This window comes from Jaculus jaculus, chromosome 8 (genome assembly GCF_020740685.1).
Source record: "Jaculus jaculus isolate mJacJac1 chromosome 8, mJacJac1.mat.Y.cur, whole genome shotgun sequence".
Classification (NCBI taxonomy): domain Eukaryota; kingdom Metazoa; phylum Chordata; class Mammalia; order Rodentia; family Dipodidae; genus Jaculus; species Jaculus jaculus.
The window spans coordinates 103,078,588-103,087,585 of record NC_059109.1 but is presented as its reverse complement, the minus strand read 5'-3'; the positions used below and the strand labels follow the sequence as shown (position 1 = coordinate 103,087,585).

General features: G+C 43.6%; 1 non-coding gene across 1 annotated transcript; it reads right to left on the bottom strand.

The window, feature by feature from the left end:
- Positions 1-8,439: 8,439 nt before the first annotated feature.
- On the bottom strand, positions 8,440-8,543 carry LOC123463073. The gene has a single exon (XR_006638685.1). It is a non-coding gene; the product is annotated as a U6 spliceosomal RNA (small nuclear RNA).
- Positions 8,544-8,998: the final 455 nt, after the last annotated feature.

The following is an 8,998-nucleotide window of genomic DNA, read 5'->3' as shown; positions in this document are numbered from 1 at the left end:
AATGGCCTGGATATCCATGACCTCACAGAACCCGATACTACCTACACAAGACCATCATAATAGGAGGAAAAGATGATGACATCAAAATAAAAGAGAAACTTGATTGAGAGGGGAGGGGATATGACGGAGAGTGGAGTTTCAAAGGGAAAAGTGGGGGGGGGAGGGAGGGAATTACCATGGGATATTGTTTACAATCATGGAAGTTGTTAAATTAAAAAATAAAATAAAATAATAGAATCCAAAACATTCTCCCTAGAATTTTTGGGGGACTTTAAGTGGAAATCTGGCCATTATCACAGGTGGCTGTTTTATATGGAAAGAGATTCATGGCTATAAATAGTAAAGCACAGATCTAAATCAGCTGATGATACACAAATGTCCTCTGCATTTCAGGGAAGTCCCCTTTCTCTTTTGTCATTACCTACAGGAAGAGGCAGTAGCTTCTTGTGCTCCAGCATCAGATTACCACAATGTCACAGGCTCAGCTCTGGTGGAAATCCATCCTTCATCTATACTCACTAGGGCTCAGCCCTTCATTACACATACAGTCACTGCCAGGAGGACTGCCTTCAGCACAAACCAACACTGCTTCTCTATCCACATTCAAATTTGCCACAAATTGCTATTCTTAGGGACTTAAAATTTTTTTTTAATTTATTTATTTGGAGAGAGAGAAACATATTGACAGACAGAGAGAGAATGGGTACAACAGGGTCTCTAGCTACTGCAAAAGAAATCCAGACACATGTGCCACCATGTGCATCTGGCTTACATGGGTTCTGAGGAATCGAACCTGGGTCCTTAGGCTTCACAGGCAAGTGCCTTAACTACAAAGTCATCTCTCTAGCCCTCTTAGGGACTTTTAACTCAACCAATAAGGCTGGAAAGAGTCTCTAAAGAGGAGGAGCCTCCACTCCTCATGCTGGCTGGCTTCATTATGGGTATGTGATGTTGTCTTATGTGTAACTCCCTAAGATCTGTCTTACGGGTTGCTCCTCAAGCTGGGTGATGGTCATGTTATTATTCTCCACTTCAGGAAATTGCCTCATGTAAAAATATCTCCTTTAGGGCTGGAGAAATGGCTTAGCAGTCAAGGTGCATGCCTGTGCAGCCTTAGGACTCATGTTCAACTCTCCAGGTGCCATGTAAGCCAGATGCACAAGGAGATGCAAGCATGTAAGGTCACAGTTGTGCACAAGGTGGCACATGCTCCTGGAGTTCAATTGCAGTGGCTGGAGGCACTAGAATACCAATTCTCTCTCTCTCTCTCTTTCATAAAAAAAAAAAAAAAAAAAAGGCCAGTATGTTGGGCTTGCCTCACAAGAAAAAAAAAAAATCCACTTTATGCATTTGGACTCTGTATTCATTCCAAAACCAATTCAATAAAGATTTCTGAACTCCCATGGGGTTCTAGCACTTGATAGGAGCCATGGGAGTGGAAGATGGAGCCACCTTGGCCCCTCAGTTCTTGGAGCAGACTTCAAGCACACACATATATGTGTACATAGAGACTTGTCTGTGAAGGTGCAGATTAGGAAGGAATTGAGATCACATTTCCAAATCATGCTTAGCTGCCTCAGAACCATCAAGTTTCAAGAGATCACAGCACAGAGGCTGGTAGACCTGGTTAGGCTCCTGGGCTGAGCACCACTCACTTCGGGACCCAAGATAATGGAAGTGCCACCTAATTCATCATGTATGGTTTCTGAGGCTGCTGGAGGAGGTGAGGGAGGACTGTGGAATTATAGCTTGTGCTTTTCACTACCTTGTTCTAGAAGGGTCCACATAGCTTGGCCGAAATTAGAGAGGCTGGGGAATGCAATAAAACTAAGACTTGCATGGTGCTGCTGTGTCTCTCTCAAGAGCCCAAGAAAGCAAGGGGTTTATCAAGGAACGAGCATCTTGACTGGGAACAGGAGACTCCAAATTGGAAGAAAGAAATAGATGGGAGGAAAGGGAGAAATTTTAGCACTGATACTTTGAGGAAAGGGTTAGAGAAAAGGACAGAACAGGTTTGGAGAATGGGAAGAGTGGTAATGTGTGGAGATATCAGGGCTGTATAGTGTGTTGGGTCAGGTCATCAAGGGCTTTCACTGTGATAGTCAAGTATGGGTTTTGTTTTCCAGACAATGGAAGCCTCTTGAATTTTACTTAGGAAAAGAATCACTATTGCCCTCATTCTAGGAGTTGCTATTTACTGAGGTGTGCCCAATACACACCAGGCATGATTCTGAGTGCTTCTTGTGTATTATCTTCTCACTCTCTATTTGTACTGGCCCTTTGAGAAGATGTTTTTCTTATCTTTACCATGTAAATGAGGAAATGGAAGTTCAGGAAGTTTAATTAATATTTCCAAGGTTGCATTATTAGCCATATTTTCTCAAACATAATTGAGAATTAGCTAGACTCTTTGTTTTGGTGTTATTAAAAACAAAAATGGGGCTGGAGAGATGGCTTAGCAGTTAAGCACTTGCCTGTGAAGCCTAACGACCCCAGTTCGAGGCTAGACTCCCCAGAACCCACGTTAGCAAGATGCACAAGGGGGCACATGCATCTGGAGTTCTTTTGCAGTGGCTGGAGGCCCTGGCGTGCCCATTCTCTCTCCCTCTCTCTATCTGCCTCTTCCTGTCCCTCTCAAATAAATAAACAAAAATACCAAAAAAAAAAAAAAATTAAAATAAATGTTCTGGCTCCATGTTAAAAGAAGACCAAGAGTCTGCATGGGTTTTGTTAAATAAGATTAAAATGTGCATGTTGTTGACTTTTATTGTAGCTATAAACCAGTGAACACTAACTGAAATCATCCCATGTCTGGACGGCTAAGATGAACAAAACAGATTGCCATAATGGACAAGTGAAGAAGGGAAAGAGTGAGTTAGAAGACTATGTAATAATCTCCATTTTGCTTTGACAACAAGCCAAGCAATTTACATTATAGAGCCTCATCCAATTGCACATGACTTTGCTGCTAAATAATAGCTTGTTTCTGCCCACCTCTTTTTCATGTTAACAGGGAGCTTGGGAGTTACCCTTGCCAAGGGATCAGAGGCAATGGCTTGTATGTTCCCTGGACTGCTATCCCTGTGGGATGTGATTACCCGAGATAAAAATGGTTTCCTTGAACTTTATTGCTCAAATAAGGAAGCCATGTATAAACATTAGTTGCAGAAGGGAGACCCTTTTCATTCTCATGGCTTGATTTGGCAAGTCTATCCAAAAAATATATATGATTTTTTTTTAAAGTATTTTTACATTTTTATTTATTTATTTATTTGAGAGCGACAGACACAGAGAGAAAGACAGATAGAGGGAGAGAGAGAGAATGGGCGCACCAGGGCTTCCAGCCTCTGCAAACGAACTCCAGACGCGTGCGCCCCCTTGTGCATCTGGCTAACGTGGGACCTGGGGAACTGAGCCTCGAACCGGGGTCCTTAGGCTTCACAGGCAAGTGCTTAACCACTAAGCCATCTCTCCAGCCCATATATGATTTTTTTAAAGCAGGGCAGGAAGAATTTTTAAATGTGTCTGTAGGGTTTTGGCAAGTAGCCTGGAGGCTCCTGATTCTTCTCCACGCACCCCCTACCCCCGCCCCTGGACAATGCCACATCTCCTGAAGAACATAGAGAATCAGTCAACTTCCCATGGCTTCCAGAACCTTCTTGCTCTCTTGCATACACAACTGATCTGTGCAGGGGGTGGAGGGGTTGGCCTACATAGGCAAGATGCTGTGGAAGGTAGTAGCACATTCTCCCGTTCTCAGTGACTAGCTTTTGAGACAAGAGTACTTGCTTCTCTGTAGTCACACATCCCAGCAGGTCCCCAGAAGCAGGGGATATCATTGGTGAGGTCCAGCATTAGTGTGGTTTTTCTGTCCTTAGGCCCCTTGTGTTATTGAGCCAGGGAGAACATGTGGCTGCCTCATACATTGCCTTAAACAGTTTAACTAAACATAATTTTAGCCTTTCATTAAAGTAAAATATCTATGAATTATAATATATACAGAAATATACACAAAACAAAATATAATACCACAACTAGCACCCAAGTAAAGAACAAGAGCATTCATTACCAGTCACAGGAATCTCCCTCATGTTTTCTTCCTGTCCTTACCTCCACCACTGGTTACCACAATCTCAACCATTCCCACCATAGAGCAGTTTTACCTGCCTTGATTTTTATATACAGAATTCTTTTTTAAAAAATTATTTATTTATTTGAAAGAGAGAGACAGAGAGAATGAAGGGGTGCACCAAGGCCTCTAGCCACTGCAAACAAACTTCAGACACATGCACAACCATATGTACCTGGCTTTATGTGGGTACTGGAGAATCAAACCTGAGTCCTTTGACTTTACTAGTAAGAACCTTAACTGCTACATCATCTCTTCAGGCTCAAGTAGAATTCTTTAAATATGTACTCTTATTTTTGGCTCTGTTCATTTAGTGCTATGTTTATGAGATTCATCCATGTAGTTGTAGTTCATTCATCCTGACAGTGGACAGTACTCCACCGTATACCCATGCTCAGTCTGTACTCTGTTCTACTCTCGATGGGCATTGGATGATTTGCAGCTTGACATGATCATGAAGGGTGCCTCTATGAACATTCTAGTTCATGTCCTTGGTTAAGCAGACACTTGAGTCTGCCTAGGAGTACAATTGCTGGGCTTGTATACATCTGGCTGTAAGAGAGATTGCTGGCTTCCTGAAGTGATCTCAGACATCAACACCTGCAGTAGGTTCAGGCTACACCAGACCCTTATCCACACGTCATGATTTTTTAGGTTAGGTGGTGAGACTGCTCTCCAAGAACGAGGCAAGAGTAGGCTTGGGGTCAGAGTGACTTGACTTGGTTGATGTCCTAGATAACACCACTGTTCTGCCTATGGTCGCCCCAGCAAAGGATGCTGGTGGTGTTACAGTGATTATTTATGCGTTCTAGTCACCCCTGCCTCCTTGAACACACAGATGTTCAGGGAAATCCTTCACGAGGCAAATGTGTGCAGACAACAAGGAGATTAGCCAATGGCAAGGTTTCTGCAAGAGTGATCCCTCCTCTTTCCTTGCCCACCCCTCCCTCCTGCAAGGCCACCACACCAGGCTCATGAGGAAGCTGACTTCCACGTCTATTTCCTAATAACATGGCATCTCCATCGTCTGCCCGACAGCCAGAGCCCTCTCTCCTGGCGTGCATAGAGCCTGGGTTTGCTTGCCAAGACAGAGCACAGTGAAGCTTCCACATAATCATTTCCAAACATTAAAATGGCCCCATTGTCATTACAGCAGGGAGATTGAATTCGCCTCATCAAAGCGGAGTGTGACAGGTGACTCAATAGGACAGTGCCAAGCGCAGAGGCAAGAAGATTAGCAGGGCACTGATATCATTATTTCCGCCTATCACAGATTCGGCAGGGAGGCAATTGTAATTTCTGGGCTTATTAGTCTACATTCGGAGGGAAAAACGGAGTGATAAAACTCACGGTGACAGCTAGGCATTTGTGCAGCGAGTGCTGTCACGGTGACACTTAGAAAATGCCAATGTGGCTACGTCCTCATAATCCTCACTAATAGAGGTTAAAGCCGGGCACAAAGGCACCCTTATCAGTGATCAGTCCACTAATAACATTTGCATTTTTAAGTTAAATATGGTGAGGAAAGGAGTAAGTAGTTCTTTGCAGTTGGGACAATTAATTTCACACTGGAATTAGAAAGCTGAGCCAAAAAAAATTCCAGCGGCTCCTATCTCTTTGATCACTTGCAAGAATCCTCCAAGCAAAGAGATGAGTGAGCGGTGTGAAGAACAATGTTACTGGTGGTATCTGTTGCCTGTGAAACTGTTGATAGGAGAGGATCACTAAACTGAAATTAGATTTCTGGCCCCCTGCAGCCAACAGGCAATGCTGCTCAAGGACTTGGAGCTAACCAATGCAGTGGAAAAGACCTCTGCGTGTTTAATATATTCCTGCCTTCACGTTCCCTATGTTGCCAGTCAGAGGTGAATTAGGTCACATAATCCAGATTGCAGAGGGTCAGGTAGCGCAGCTGCGGGCCACAGTCATGGAGTGCCACAGGTTTTGTGGGCCTTTCTAGCCCAGCTGATTCACATGCCCTCTTCCCTAATGACTAGGTGTCTCCGCAGGCATTTCTTCATAGCATTGGCAAGGATAATAAAATAATCCAGAGATTCCTTTTTAGAAATAGTACCAGTATGATATTTCCATGGCCAGACCTTGAAAAAAGTCACGTATCTTGGGGAAAATAAATTAAAATTCTGACTTTATTTTGTTGGAAACATTACAGGTGGCAATCTGTTACTTTCTCACATTTAAATAAGAGACCAATTAAGAAGACTGTGTAATTCAATTCTTGAGTGAGAGCCACTGAATTCAATTTGTTTCAGGTCAATGAATACAACACAAAGTTATTAACGAAAAGGTCAGGGGCTGCGTATAAGGCGGACGCACAGGATGGAACAGGAGTAATTAGTACACATTTTGAATGTACTATTGCGTTGGCATATGTTGGAGACAATCTTAACAAGATTAGATGTTAATAAACTTATAAGGCTGTCTACCCCTTCATAACGAAGCCTTAAAGTGTCTCCCCCAGCACTGGAGAGTAAACACAGTGGTTGGTTCAGAAAGCTACATATATCAAAGAGCAGCCTGAATGATCCCCTACTCAAAGCCACATCGGAGGTTAGAGTCTTTTTTAAAAAATATTTTTATTTATTTATTTGCAATCAGAGAGAGATAGAAAGATGAGAGACAAACAGAGAGACTAGGCATGCCAGGGCCTCTGCAAATGAATTCCAGATGCACTTTGTACACCTGACTTTACCTGCATATTGGGGAATTGAACTCGGGTCATTAGGTTTTACAGGCAAGCACCTTAACTGCCAAGCCATCTCTCTAGCTCTGAGGTAAGAGATTTTATTCCATTGGAAGAGAATCTGGAAACACTGTTCTGGTGATGTAGGTGCCATCCACATAGGCCACCATTCTGAACTCAGGAGTCCAGTCTCCCAAGTGTATCGAAACAGGCCAACACGGGGTGACAGGTAGTCATCCAGTTAGTGTAGGAGGAAGAAGAAATGTATTCTAGGAACACTTGTCTTTCCAAACTTTAAAGGCCCATGCATGTAGGGAAAACTGTCTATGTACTGAGCTTTCTATGCAAGCCCAGCACACAACAGTGCCTTTGTGTGTGTGTGTGTGTGTGTGTGTGTGTGTGTGTGTGTGTGTGTGTGTTGCAGAATCCCAATGCCCAGCTGTGCTTCCCCAAAACTAAAGATTCCTTCTCCGGGAAGATGGGAGCCATAGGCAGATTGTCATGCAATCCCAAGGTCTCATTGCCACAGTGTAATGGTGTACCTGCTTGGACCAGCTGTCAGCAGTTTGATGTATACATTGTGTAGCATGCTTCTGTGCACTGGCCGCACCTATACTGACTGAGTGTCTTATCTCACTTCCCCCCTTCCCACCAACACACCCTCATGTCACTCCACAGATACTCTCTGTACAGTGGACTAAAGGTCTGCATCTAGGAAAAGTTAAATCAAGGAGTGGCCAGGAATATGGAAGGAAGAGAGAAGTCCCAGCTGGCCTTCACCTGGCATATGTATATGTGTGGAAGGGGGCGGGGGGAAGCAGCTAACATGGTGTGGCTAGGATTGAGGGGTCTTCAAACCAAGTTCTAAGAACTGACTCCATCCCTAGTCTGTGCTGCGATGGACATTCCTTTCTCTGCCTGATAACCTCACTTCTCTATGAGTATCCTGACACTATCTGCTGAGCAAACCCTTGCACTTTGCTGTAGATGTGTTTGTGTCCCCCAAATTTACTTGCTGAAGCTAAATCTCCAATGCAGTGGCATTTGGAGGCAGACCTTTTGGAAGGTGGTGAGTGTCTCCCATGACTAGGGTTACATAAGGGGGCCTGCAGAGCTCCTTAGCCCTTCCTCAGTGCGTGGACACTTCTTCCCAAGGATCCAAGAGGTAGTGCTCACCAGAACCAGTCTGTCTGCTCGTGAACCAGCTTCAAGAACTGGGAATAAAGTTCTGTTGTTTTGAAGCCACCCAGCCTCTGGCATTCTGTCACAGCATCCCAAGCTGACTGAAATACTTGAATGTGGGGCTCAGAATCCATTCCTAGGAGAATCCTGCTAGGTCAGTGGCCAGAGTTCACAACCTGCTATGTGACCTAGAGAACTGGAAAGTGCCACATGCCTCTCTATAATCATACCACTATGTCCTGTGTTTGTTTGTTTAGAGACAGGGCCTTAAGATATAGCCGAGGCTGGCCTGAAACTTGTGATCCTCCTGCCTCAGCCTCTTAAATGCTGAGATTAAAGGTGCGCACCACCTTGCCCAACAGTATGTCATTAAAATATTTTTTTAAATTTTTTTGCAAATCATTCACTTTTATTAAGCAAAATCCTCAAAAATATGGAACGCTTCACGAATTTGCGTGTCATCCTTGCGCAGGGGCCATGCTAATCTCTGTATCGTTCCAATTTTAGTATATGTGCTGCCGAAGCGAGCACTAAAATATTTTTATTTATTGATCTTTATGTGTGCGTATGAGTGCACAAGGGTCTCTTACCCTGGAATGAATACCAGATGCATGAGCCACTTTTTGCATCTGGATTTATGGGGCTGTTGGGGAATTGGTTTTATGTGGGTGCTGGGGAATTGAACCTGGGCTGGCAGACTTTGCAAGCAAGCACCTTTAACTACTGAGCCATCTCGCCAGCCCCATGAATATGATATTTTAAAGTAACAATCCCATATATTATTTTAGATATAAAATATTTATCATCTGTGTGTGTAAAGAGTCTGAAAAATCTAAGCCAACTCATTTTCCCTGCCAGAAATCATATGGCAAAGCAAGAAAAAACATGGGTGGAGATTCCACTTTCTTCTTTGGAAACATGTGCTTTAGGAAGCTTGTCCAGATACAAATGAATGAGAAACAGGAAACTGGAATGAGAGGCTGGCA